The sequence below is a fragment of the Lampris incognitus genome, chromosome 11, assembly GCF_029633865.1.
Source record: "Lampris incognitus isolate fLamInc1 chromosome 11, fLamInc1.hap2, whole genome shotgun sequence".
Taxonomy (NCBI): domain Eukaryota; kingdom Metazoa; phylum Chordata; class Actinopteri; order Lampriformes; family Lampridae; genus Lampris; species Lampris incognitus.
Window position 1 is genome coordinate 2,337,479 of NC_079221.1, and position 14,238 is coordinate 2,351,716.

A 14,238-nucleotide genomic window follows, 5' to 3' on the forward strand; every position below is an offset into this window, starting at 1 on the left:
AGCTGCCTCCTCACCACGAGGCTGGGATGGACCCCAAATAGGGTGGGAAATAGGAAATGGTCACACTGCACTTTTTGCGTCTTTGCTGGTATTCCATACAGATTTCTCTGTCTTAAATCATTTCTTATCTTTGCAGAATCCCCCTCAACCCCCTTTCCCCCTCCCCAATTGTATCCGGGGAGGCCTGTGGTAGTCCGCAGACTACCATATTCAAGATTCAAGAGTTTTATTTGTCACGTACACACAAGTACAAGTCCCGAGTGCAGTGAAATGAAAAATGCCTCCTCCGATACATGTGAAGTCTTCTTGTCACCTGACAGTGAGGAGTTTCACCAGGGGGGACGTAGCACGTGGCAGGATCACGCTATTCCTCCTCCCCGAACAGGCGCCCCGAACGACCAGAGGAGGCGAACAGGACACCTATATCCGGCTTCCCACCCGCAGACAAGGCCAATCGGCTCTGTGCATAACTGTAGTCTACTGACTTCCGGTCTCTACTGAAGCGGTCATACCAGTTTCCTGTTTGTTGGTGTAACGTGCCTATAGACTCCACAGTAGACCGGTTAAGTTGTGCACACTTCAACTGCCTCAATCACCCCTCCGTGCTACGTCACCACTGAGGTCGCCACTTGTGTGCGTCATAAGTACTCGCCTGTGGTTTAAAGTGACCACACCATAACTCTACATCCCCCCTCTTCTAGATGTAGCACAAGATACATTACAGCAACACAAACAACCGCTATGCTGCATAACTTGAGTGGCACAGATCCCTGAACACAACAGCATGAGTGGGGTACAGCGCATAACAGGAACCTGACAAACTCACCTGCTAGAAAAAGATGAGATGCACGTGTAACTAATAAGGTAGAGAATAACTAACAAGGAAACTCAGTAATCATCACTGGAAGAACAATATTTCTCAGAGTGCACACATTAGTTTTATCAGTCACTGGGGCTAAGTGGTGATGTAATCTAGATAACGCTGGTTGGGGTGACTGACTCTTCCTGAGTGAGTCATCACAGGTGGTCTACCACCTGGATCACTTGAGGTGATCTCTGGTGTGGCAGTGGACGGTGTGAGTGGTGCGGTGTCAGCGCGGACAGCTTCTCTATCAGGTGTTGCTGAAGCAGGAACTTGTGGCAGGCTGTCCTCAGAGATGGCCGGTGGGGGGGTCATCAACTCGGAGAAGGTGTCGCCGATTCCTGATGTAGGTGGTTCCTTGGGTTGTTATTATGTTGCTGTTAGGCTGAGGGGCTGGGCCCTCTACTCTTGCTAACCTGTCAAAACCACGTGCAGTCTGCACCCTGACGGTTTGACCTGGACTTAATGCAGGGAGGCACCGGGCATTGCGGTCATGATATGCTTTCCCCTCATCCTCTTTTTTGTGATAGTGGCTTCACATTAGTGTGGATGGCCGGCTGTAGCATGGCTTTGGTCACTGGTATGAATGTTCTGGTCCGCCTGGACAGAAGGCGCTGAGTGGGAGAGGGGAGTCCATCACAGAGCTGTAGCAGCAACATAGCAACAAGACACACAGCAAGTCAGCAACACAGAGACCTCCTGCTGCAGTGTGGCTTGCCTTTAGCCTGTATCTGCAGCAGCAATTTCAGCTACCTTGGCTAATCTAGCTTGAGCTGTGTGCTGAAGCCATCTACACCACATAGAGGTCTATGCTGCCTGCTGGAGCCTTTATGTGCATTCTTAGGCCTGCACTGTCTGATGAATTCTTTATCACCATTCTGAGGCCTGCGCTGCCGCTGGAGCCATCTATACCACACTGAGGCCTGTGTAGCTTGATGCTTTCTACTCACTCTACATTGATAAGTGTTGAGTGTTATGGACAATGGCATTTCTTCTGACTTTACTTCTATTACTGACTGTGTGGGACTCGGGGGCAAACAATCGTTCCTGGGTGAGTACAGCTAATAATGTATGCATTCTGCTGGACATAGCTCACAGATGCACTTGCTCTTTGGCTGCTGTACAACCTGTGCATCCACCAATTCACTTGGCACAGGACAAGATTTTATTAACTGATTTGCCAAGAGACTTACCTCGCCTCCAAAGGCTTTTAGCACTGCATAATTACCTCACGTTTCGTGAGAGATCTTGCTTGACTTCAACATACCAAACGTCAGATTCTACATGTACTGTTGCTAGGCAGAGACTGTTGATTGTTTTACTATTACTTTTATCTGGTAATGTGCAACCTAACCCCGGCCCTGAGTTGCAGTGTATCCAGACTGCATCTGATTTCAATTCTTTGTCAGGGCTTAAAATTGTTCATCTTAATGTGCGCAGCTTATTATCCAAGATAGACATGGTCAGGATCTGGGCTAAATCAACAGATGCAGATATTGTTGTAATTTCTGAAACTTGGTTGACTGAATCCATTGCTGATGAAAATATTAACATGGTTGGATATACTGTTTATCGTATCGACAGGCCAAAGAAAGGTGGTGGTGTTGCTATTTATGTTAATTCAAAATTTGATGCTTCGTTAGTTCTGTCTGAGTCCATCTGCAAACAACTGGAACTGTTGGCATTAAATGTGGAAATTGCTAAGGGCCTTTGTTTAACTGTTGTTGGGTGCTACAGACCTCCATCTGCCTCCAAGGAGACTTTACAATCTTTGAAGCATCTTTTGTCCAGACTGAACTATAGTGAACTAGTTTTAGCTGGTGATTTGAATTCGGATTGGCTTGAGCCAGGTTCTGATGATTTTAAATCTTTCTGTGATTCCATTAATCTCACCCAGTTGGTCAACTTACCCAAACTTTAAAAGCCCTGAGAAGTCCACTTTGATTGATTTGATCTTGACAAATGTTCCTTATAAATTCTCAGCTCTCGGTGTCTTTTGCAATGACTTAAGTGACCACCGTGTTGCTGCTGCTATTAGAAACACTAAGGTGCACAAATTAAAGCCTCGCATTATTCATAAAAGGAATCTCAAGCTCTTTAATGAACAAGTGTATCGTCATGATCTGTTTAATTTTGACTGAAAAAGAATTGGTTTGATCCCTGATGTCGAGATAGCTTGGGCATTCTTTAGGGATGGTTTCATGCAAATTGTAAATAAACATGCCCCATTAAGAAGATATAGGGTAAAGGGGTCGAGATAACCCCTGGTTCTCCCCAGAGCTTGCAGATACTATTCATGTGCGTAATCTGGCTTGGGCAAAGGCAAGGAAATCAGGTTCCTCAGCTGATTGGCTTGTTTTCAGACAACTAAGAAACAAATGCTCTTCTTTTATTAAGAAAGCCAAATCAGAATACTATTTGTCTGTCACCACTGAGAACCTAAATAATCCTCGAAAATTTTGGAAAGTTATTAATTAACTTTCTGTGAGCAAAAGCTCTCAAGCTCTACCTACCTATGTTTTAAAGGATTCTGTTCCTGTCTATGATAAAATGGAGGTACTCACTTGTTTTAATGAGCATGTTATATCTTCTGGCTCTGTATTTGACTCGGTATCTGTCTCTGTGAAACCTTGCGCAGACCTCTCAATATATGGTGGTCAGCCTTTCAACTTTGTACCTTTCTCTGTTCAGGAAGTTTATAATGCCCTTAAGGCTTTAGATCCTAGAAAATCCTCTGGACCTGATCAAACTGAACATTCTTGAAACTGGCAGCTGATTTTGTAGCAGAGCCTCTTGGATACCTTTTTAATCTTACAGTGGAATATAATGAAATTCCCCTGGTATGGAAATCAGCTTTTGTTCTCCCTCTATTAAAAGGGGGCGATCCAGCGATTTTAACTAATTATAGACCAATATCGAATCTATCTGTGCTGGCCAAAATTCTTGAAGCTCTTGTGAGGGAGCAAGTAAAGGAGTTTTTACACTCCAATGCCATCCTATCGAAATATCAATCAGGCTTTAGAAAAAAAAAACATAGTACCATCACAGCTGCAATGAAGATGGTTAACGACATTTCTGTTGCACTTGATAAGAAACAACATTGTGCGTCACTTTTTATTGATTTGTCAAAAGCGTTTGACACTGTTGACCACAGTATTTTAAAATGTAGACTCCGTCTTTCAGGATTTTCAGAGCAAGCAGTTGCTTGGTTCTCAAATTACCTTAGTAACAGAACTCAGTGCACTAAACATGAGGGTGTGTTCTGATTTTGTTACTGTCCACAAAGGTGTGCCGCAGGGCTCTGTATTAGGTCCCCTTTTATTCATTATTTACATCAATGATTTGGGTCTACATGTGTCAGATGCTAATTTGCATTTTTATGCTGATGATACAGTTATTTATTGCTGTGGATCTACTCTTGTTCAGGCCACTGAATCCCTGCAGAAAGCCTTTGTAGCTGTCCAGCACTCATTATTTCAGCTGAAACTTGTTCTAAACGCTGATAAGACTAAGCTTATGCTGTTTTCCAATTTTAGGGAGATATCACAAATTATCCCTTCAGTAACCACTTTAGAGTGAAATTAAATAGAGGTGGTCAGTGTGTACAAATACCTGGGTGTCCTGATTGATGACTCCCTCACTTTCAAGCCACATGTAGAGAACCTTGTGAACAAGCTGAGGCTGAAACTGGGTTTTTATTTTCGAAATAAAGTTGTGTTTTTCTTTAAATGTAAAAAAGCGAATTGTTGCTGCCACCTTTTTACCTTTGTTGGATTATGGAGATCTTTTGTATATGAATGCTTCTGCTCAATGTCTCTACGCGTTAGACACTGCCTACCATTCTTCTTTGAGATGTATTACTAATTGCAAATCATTGACACATCACTGTGAGTTGTATGCTCGGGTGGGATGGCTTGCTCTGGCCACCCAGAGGCTCAATCATTGGTATACTTTTATATATAAGGCAATCCTCGGTCTACTGCCTTCCTACATCTGTGACTTAATTGCACTGAGAAGTGCTGGCCCTTACTCCTTTCGTTGCCTTGACTATATGTTGCTTTCTGTTCCATATGCCCGACCTGAACTAGGTAAAAAGGCTTTTGTTCATTCTGCACCTTTAATCTGGAATATGTTGCAGAACGACTGGAAACTTACAGAGTTAATCTCACTGAGCCATTTTAAATCCAAATTGAGAGTACTTGAAGCTGATTTCACAACATGTACTTGTTTTTTATAATCTGCTTATAATTTCCTTTTTTTCTAATTTTTTTGTCTTTTGTTTGTGTTTTCAAATGTGTAATTTTGCAACTGTGTGATTTTGTAACTGTGCTGCCTATCTTGGCCAGGTCTCCCTTGAAAAAGAGGTTTGTAATCTCAACGGGATCCTCCTGGTTAAATAAAGGTTAAATAAAATCACAGGGAATGTGCGAGCATGGAGGAGAGCAGCTTGGATGTCCGTGCCATCATGGTAGCACTTTTCCAGCAGGTGCTTAGCGGATTGTACAGCACGCTCAGCAAGGCCATTTGATTGTGGGAAATGAGGACTACTCCGCATGTGTCTGAAGTCTCACATCTGTGCAAAGTCTGAGAAGTCCTTACCAGTGAATTGGGTCCCATTGTCAGTCATGAGTTTATGAGGAACACCATGTGTTGCAAAGTGTCGCTTCAGCTTTGCGATGACTGTGGTGCTTTTCACATCAGGGAGGTAGTCCAGCTCCAACCAGCCCGAGTAAGAGTCCACAACCACTAAATGCATTTTGGCATGCCATTCGAATATATCTGCTGCAGTGAATGACCATGGAAGGTCTGAGATTTCATGAAGGTGCAGTGGTTCCTTTGTGTGGTGAGGTGTGAGAGCATTGCAGGCCGCACAGCGAGACACCTCCCTCTCAATGTCTGTGTATATTGAGGGCCAGTACATGGTCTCCCGAGCTCTGTGTTTGGTGGCGTCGATACCGGGATGGCCTTGGTGCAGCTGTCCAACATAGAACTTTTGCAGTGCAGCGGGTATTATTAGTCTTTGTCCACGGAGCAGAAGTCCATCTTTGACAGTCAACTCTTCCTTCATTGAAAAGAAGAGATGCAGAACGTGGGGTAATTCTCTTGAGGTGTTAGGCCAGCCGTGCAGGATAATGTCAGAGAGCTGTTGACACATTACATCCCTCTCCACAGCATTTCTTAGTTCATCTGTGCGACGTGAGGAGAGCACTTGGACTGTCAGGACGTCCAACCGGTCATCAGTAAGTGCAGGCTCAGTCATCGGTAGGTGTGCATGTGATAAAGTATCGGCAACAAAACATTCCTTACTGCATTTATAAATCACATCCAGGTTGTAGCGATGTCATTTCAACATCATGCCCTGTATGCAAGGTGACGCTGTGTGAAGCGGTTTCCTAAGAATTGTTATTAAAGGCTGGTGGTCGGTTTCAACTGTGACCAGACATCCATAGATGAAATCATGGAACTTCTTGGTTGCAAAGACGAGAGCCAACGTTTTCAATCTGTGCATACATTGACTCAGTGGGTGTGAGGGCACGTGATGCAAATGCCACAGGCCTCCCTTGCTGGAGACACCACACCCAGACCATGTTATGACCACTGGCTTCGATATGTCAAAGAACTGTAGAACTGGTGGGTTTATCACGGCTTGTTTCAGTTTGTTGAATGCCGCGTCATGGGCTTCATGCCAAGTCCACTCCACATCTTGGTGTATCAGTTGTCTCAGGGGACCAGTAACCTCACTGTATTGAGGGATATACTTTGACAGATAGTTTGTCATACCTAAGAACTGCTGCAGGGCTTTTTTTTGCCCTGCGGTTTTGACATGTCGCAAACTGCTTTAATTTTTTCAGGGTCTGGCTTGACACCATCAGCGGTTAGCAGGTGGCCAACATAGTGGACACAGCGGACTCTGAATTTGCATTTGTCGGGGTTGAGCTTCAAGTTGATGGCCCGAATTCTGTTCAGTACCTGTCTCAGACTATCATCATGTTCTTGCATTGTACGTCCCCAGACTAAAATATTGTCTACTACAATCTCACAGGGTTGTCCAGCAAACAGTTGCTCCATCACATTTTGGAACACCTCGCTGCCTGTGCAGATGCCACATGGCATTCTCAGGAACCTATAGCTGCCATAGGATGACATGAAAGTTGTAAGCTTTGAGGAAGCTTCATCAAGATGGATCTGCCAAAAACCGCATTTGGCATCCAGAATACTGAAAACTTAGCATCAGGCATGTCTGCAATGATTTGTTTGATAGATTTCAGGGGGTGACGTGGTCTGAGAAGGGCTTTGTTCAGGTGCACTGGGTCGATGCAAATTCTCACAGTTCCAATTTTTTTCTTGGCTGCAACCATGGCGGACACCCATTCTGTGGCTTCATTTTCTGGCACTATGACACCAAGTGCAGTCATTCAATCAAGCTCTGCCTTAACCTTTTCTTTCATGGCTTTTGAAACCTTGCGAGGTACACACACTGTAGAAGCAATAGTATCGTCTAGCCTCATGTGATATATGACTGGCAATTTACCTACAGTGTTGCTATCAAACAGGTCTTTGTATTCCCATACCTCTGGTGCTTCTTGTTGTAGGGTGTGGATGTCAGGTCCAAGGTGTATGAATCCCATGGCAACACTGTCTTGTAGTCCTAGCAATGGTCTCACATCCCTATTGACCACGTGAAATTTGAACTGCCCCTGTAGACAGTGTAGTATTGCTGTGCCATCTGTGTTAATTGTCTCACTCCGATAGGCCACAAGATTGACTCTTTCATCTGCATTCACATGGATTGTGCAGTCAACTGCATGCAACATGCATTTGGACATCACATTGCATTTGGCACCAGTGTCCACTTTTACCTTCAGTTGCCCCTTTCCACTTTTAAGTTTCAGCGTTGCGAAGATTTCTCCTTTCTGAGTGGGTGAATCAACTGGGTCACAATAGAAAGTATCATCCAAAGCACTGTCTGGTTTTGTGGTCAGTTCATTCACTCTATCTGGCTGTCTTTTTCTGTATTGACCGGGAGCTTTGGCGCCAACTATGGGCCATGCTGGTGTGGATCTGCAGCATTTAGCAAAATGACTGAGTTTGCCACAATTCTTGCATTGTTTATTGAATGCATAACATTTACTACGGTCAGGAGCGTGTTGTCCAGTACAGTTGACACAGCGAGTTTTCTGAATAGTGCACACATCCACCTCTTTCTTTAACCCCTTGGAGCTCCTTTCTGACTGTTCATGGGGCATACAGGTACTTATCGCTAATTCCTGGCTGGGGTTCTTTTCATGGAGTAGCTGCTTGCGGACAGAGTCACTTTCTATGCCACACACCACGCGACCCCTTATCAAGTCGCTGCGGAGCGCGGCCAAAATCACATGTCTTAGCCAGCATTTCCAAAGTGGAGACGTGAGCTTGAACTGACTCACCAGGCTTTTGACTAGCGGCGCTGAAAGCATGCCTGTCCGTAATGATGCTTTTTGCAGGCAAGCACAATTCAGCAAACTTTCCCAATAGAACCTCTGGATCTTCGTGACTTTCTCCGTCTTCGTAAATGGACGTTTCTGATTTTTTCCAACAGCCTCAGGAGCGGCCAGGTTTAGGAGCGGCCAGGTTCAGGACCGGCCAGGTTCAGGAGCGGCCAGGTTCAGGAGCGGCCAGGTTCAGGACCGGCCAGGTTTAGGAGCGTCCAGGTTCAGGACCGGCTAGGTTTAGGACCGGCCAGGTTCAGGAGCGGCCAGTTTCAGGACCGGCCAGTTTCAGGACCGGCCAGGTTCAGGAGCGGCCAGGTTCAGGAGCGGCCAGGTTTAGGACCGGCCAGGTTTAGGAGCGTCCAGGTTCAGGACCGGCCAGGTTTAGGACCGGCCAGTTTCAGGACCGGCCAGGTTCAGGACCGGCCAGGTTCAGGAGCGTCCAGGTTCAGGACCGGCCAGGTTCAGGAGCGGCCAGTTTCAGGACCGGCCAGGTTCAGGAGCGGCCAGGTTCAGGACCGGCCAGGTTCAGGAGCGGCCAGGTTCAGGACCGGTCAGGTTTAGGAGCGTCCAGGTTCAGGACCGGCCAGATTCAGGAGCGGCCAGGTTCAGGAACGCGTAGGCTTGCACTTTCTTGGATTTATCCGGCAGCCCGCGTTGCAATAAATTCTCCATTCCTTGTCAAATGTCCATCAGTTATCTGCGATACTGTCATCGAAAAATAAGGGGTCGATGCGACGAAGCCCTTGAGCCATTATCCCACTTCTGACACCATGTAACGTGCCTATAGACGCCACACTAGACCGGTTAAGTTGTACACACTTCAACTGCCTCAATCACCCCTCCACGCTACGTTACCACTGAGGTCGCCGCTTGTGTACGTCATAAGTACTCGCCTGTAATTTAAAGTGACCACACCATAACTCTACAGGTGGTGTGTGCTATTGACAATGGCATATTTCTCGCGATGCCTGCAAGATTTACCAGGGATAAATGTCAACGACACGCACTGCTCCTAGCTATATAGCTAGGATGGGTTAAACGCAGAGAGTGAATTTCATTGTATTGTAGCGAATTCAGGGGGGGGGGCAACTACAGGAACTGCCGCGGCCGGGACGCGAACCCGTGTCTCCCACTCCGCACGCGACAACGTTAACCAGTCGAGCGGTCAGCGCTGTCTGCCGCGGTGCGGGCGATACGGGTTCGCGTCCCGGCCGCGGCAGTTCCTGTGGTTGCCCCCCCCCCCCGAATTCGCTACATTGGTGCCTGGAAGAGAGAGAGGGGGGGGTAGCGTAACGTGCATGGATAAGTAGATACGTTGGTCCCCGGCTAACGGGTCGGACCCTTTAGTCGACTGGTTAATGTTGTTGCTTGTGATGTGGGAAACGCAGGTTCGCGTCCCGTCTGTGGCGGTGCTCCCGAGTGCCCCCCCCCCCGAATTCGCTACAGTATGCTTGCAGTTGTTCAGGAAGAACTTGGCATGTAGATTTGTATTTGTCTTACCTCCCTTCTGTAATGTTCTTATTGTGTAAGAAATTAGACTGTATTCAGTCTGTAACTCGCTAGCCTCGCTAGCGCTTTATTTCCTGTCATCGCGGCCTTTCTCTTCTTCTCTCTCCATTACCCAGGTGTACTATAGCTCACAAACCACAGCGACAACTACAGGTCGATAATATATATAGCCGAGCTATAGACATATCATTACACCTTTCTCCTCCTCTCCCCTCGTTCTCCTTTTCGTTGCTTTTGTGTGTGTGTGACCGTTATGATCATTTTCACTGGAGTGGCAGTGCAGAGAATCATTTCATACAGTCCAGAACAACAAGGTCAAGCAGCAGCTCACCCATTATGAGGTTCGTTCAGACAGGAAATTAGTTTAATGATCTGATAACCACATTGACTCCGAGTAACGAAGGAATAATTTCTATTTAAAATTATTACTATGCTGTTTCTTCAGTGACATTACAAGCATGTTTTCACACTTTTCGACCGCAAGACCACTGTAATGCTGTTACAGATCCAAAATCTTTACAAAACTAGAAGGGTACACTCAGCAGAAACTAGAGGGGTACACTCAGTAGAAACTAGAGGGGTACACTCAGTAGAAACTAGAGGGGTACACTCAGTAGAAACTAGAGGGGTACACTCAGCAGAAACTAGAGGGGTACACTCAGTAGAAACTAGAGGGGTACACTCAGTAGAGTGCAGAGGTCCACCAGGCGTATCTCCCCTTCTCCGGTGTTCCAATTTGGTGACAAATAACCTGAAAAACCTGTTTTTCCTGCCATTATAAGATTTTTGCACACCACCCAAGTCGTTTGAATGGGAAATATGGGGGGGGGGGCGGAGTTGTTAATATGCAGAGCTCAAGCTAAAAAAATCTACATAATAAAAACATTTTGCCTGTCAGTCTGTGGATGCGCAGTTACACACCTGATTCGATTTGTCAACCAATAGTCTTTGCTAAGGACCTTAATTTGTAGATTCAGGTGTGTAACTGCTTGGTGGGAACAAAGACCTGCACCCACACTGGCCCTTTCTGGACCATGTTGCCCATCCCTCACGGGTTAAAGGTTTTAAACAAAATTACTGTAAATCCTTAATTACATCAAGCTTGTGGACTGAGCACACATTCGATGAAACGGAATCAAATAATCTATTGTTGCTCGAGACGTCCATTTTCAATGTTTTGAAAAGCTCTCTCCGTGTTACAAAGTGATTGGCTGCATCTCCAGTTTGTTTCACTACAGGGGAGGATGGGGGGAGGCATCATTTCCGGTAAAGTGTGTCCTAGATTTCTAAACATTTGTGGGGAAAATATGTAATTTAATATATGTAAAATATACAAATACATATAACAGGTCCTGTGATGGCCCGGCGGCCTGTCCAGGGTGTCTCCCCGCCTGCCGTCCAGTGTCTGCTGGGATAGGCTCCGGCATCCCCGCCACCCTGAGAGCAGGACAAGCAGTTTGGATAATGGATGGATGGATAGGGAAAGGCTTGTTAGCCGTTTTGGCAACTATCTTGCATTTAGAAGTCCCCAGACATTGGTAGGTGGAGCTCTCCGGTTGTCTGGTTCGGTCATTATGCAACTGGACTGCTTATAAGGTTGGTTGGATACCTGCAGTCAGTTGAGACTGACGAAGTCACTTGGATGAGTGATGAAACGTTTCTCAAAGAAAGTTAAATCAGTTCATCTGGACACATTTATTCATCACTCAAGATTCGACTGGGTTCGAACCCCGGGGTTGTCCAACCTTGGGGGTCATCCCAGGTCATCCTCTGTGTGGAGTTTGCATGTTCTCCCCGTATCTGCGGTGGTGGGTTTCCTCCGGGTGCTCCGGTTTCCCCCACCATCAAAAAGACCCGCATGTTAGGGTTAATACTGCTGTCTGTGTCCCTGACCGAGGCCTGGCAAGAAGAACCGGAGGTGGTCCCCGGGCGCTGCACGGCAGCTGCCCACTGCTCCTAGCTACACACTGGGGTAAGTACAGAGCCTAATTTCCCTTTGGCATCAATAGAGTATATCAAGTCAGATGAGTGTTGAAACGTTTCTCTCGCAATAAACGTTGTGTCCAGATGAACTGATTCAACTTTCTGAGACTCTGATTGTCTGGTATCACGAGACCAGACACGCACACGCACGACCACAGACATAATCCCCTCTGGGCTACCGCCTGGCGGAGATAACAAACTGTAAATATCACCAGAGGTATATGTAATCTGTTGTTGACAGTGAAATTGTCCTTGTGCTATTGGGGCGTGAAGCATGCAACAAAAGACTTGTGAAGCAGATGAGTCCAACGCCGAGGTAGACAGCAATAAACTCTGATCCATTCTCTGACAAGTGCTGTAGCACTCCCTATCCATTCTCTTAACAAGCAAAAAACAGGGTGAGGAGACAGTGAGGGCGGTTGATAAATTAGACTCCAGACTACTGATGGGAGTCAGCCAACCACACACAGAAGACATCAATTGTGTTCAGGGAGGCAAACATACACAAGACGCTTCCATGAGTTCTCCTGTCTGCATTGTTTATATTATGAATAGCTCCAGCTAAAACGACTATATCCCAATATATTATCCTTGTATATTACATAAAAGTATCAATACTGATGACCATGATAACTGCAAAAAGCCAGCAGAGTGACCAACTCGTAAGGAGACTGTCTTTTAGCTGAGCAGCCTTGGTTCAAGGCCTTTGTCCTTGAACCAGATACCAAATTGTACCAAGATGCCATATTGTAAACCACTTGTGAACTGACTTTTTGCGTGAATGTGAAATGTGAAAAAAAGTTTAGTATGCATCATAAATCTATTGTACTATCCTCCGTTAACCAGTGGAAGGGACAGCAAGTGGATACGGGCTTGTGCAACCTATAACCTATAAGTTAGCAATGTGAAACCGCCATTTGCCTCTAGAATAGTGCTGTTGATTCATATTCGATTTTTTGAATAGGGGGCGACATGGCTCAGGAGGTAGAGCGGGTCATCTAGCCATTGGAAGGTCGCTGGTTCGATCCCCGACTCCTGTGGAGAGCGTGTCGAAGTGTCCTTGAGCAAGACACTGAACACCTAACTGTTCCTGATGAGCAGGCTGGCACCTTGCATGGCAGCCTCCACCATCAGTGTGTGAATGTGAGGCGTACACTGTAAAGCACTTTGAGTGGTCGGAAAGTGCTAATAAATCCAGTCCGTTTACCGTTTTTATTGTATGGTTTCTTGCAAACACACACACACACACGCACACACACACACACACATATGCACGCATGCATGCATGTAGGGAGTGGTGGCCGGCTGCATTTGTCTCATCCTCACACTGTCCTTCCCCCTGGAGCAATGGGCAGCCATTTCCTTTGGTACCTGAGGACCAATCCCAGGTGGATGTCCATGTCGTGTTTTAGTTTGCATTTTAACGCAGCTGTCAGATCCATCCTTGTATTGTGCACACCTTTACCATTTAATTATTGTCTATAAGATCTTATTGACTACATTTAAAGCGCTGCATGGTCTTGCCCCCAGTTATAGTTCTGATCTTCTCATTCCTCATTCCCCTTCCTGACCACTGCGAGCCTCACACCTCGGTCTTTAGCCATCCCTCACTCCAACTGCAAAACAAAAGGTGACTGTTTAGCCCCAAGCCTCTGGAACAATCTCCCCCAATCCGTTAGATTGGCTGAATCTTTGGACTGTTTTAAGCAGCTTCTAAAACCCATCTTTTCAGGCAAGCCTTTCTATAGATCCCCACCCCTGCCTTCTGTTTATGTTCGTTTTTAGCTGGGTCTGTTACTCCCTGTGCCATGTTTTATATTCATTCAGTTTATTTTATGTATATTTACTCGTATTTTCTGTATTGAGTGTAAAGCACTTTGGAACTGTGCTATATAAATAAAATGTTACTTAGTAACTCATTAATGTAGAACTACTGGTGGATAGATGGTTGGACCATTTGGCAGAACCTTTGGTCGGCCATATAGAGCCTTTGCAGTTTCATATGGCCGCTCCATCATAGTTCACCAGCACCTCCGTGCTGTGTGTGTGATCGATTCACAGTAAACTGGATGACGTGGCAATGGCTGCCTGTCCTCAATGAGCCAAGCATGCCCCAGCTGACCTACCCCGCGGGCAATCTCTCCTCATCTAATAATTGGCATCCTGTCAACTACGGTTCGACTGTCTACCAACAACGCTATGTACAGTTCTTCTAGTTTGTCCGAAATGTTCAGTTTTGGTCCCAGTAAAACAACTACTTTTAGAAATGATTTTTGATTTGGATTTTTTTTTACTTTGGTATACTTTAATTTTTAATAAAACGTTTTTATTAAAAAATTAATTATTGAGTATTATTAAGCTAAATTATTATAAAATTAACTAATTAATTTAAAAAAAATACTTTTTTATCTT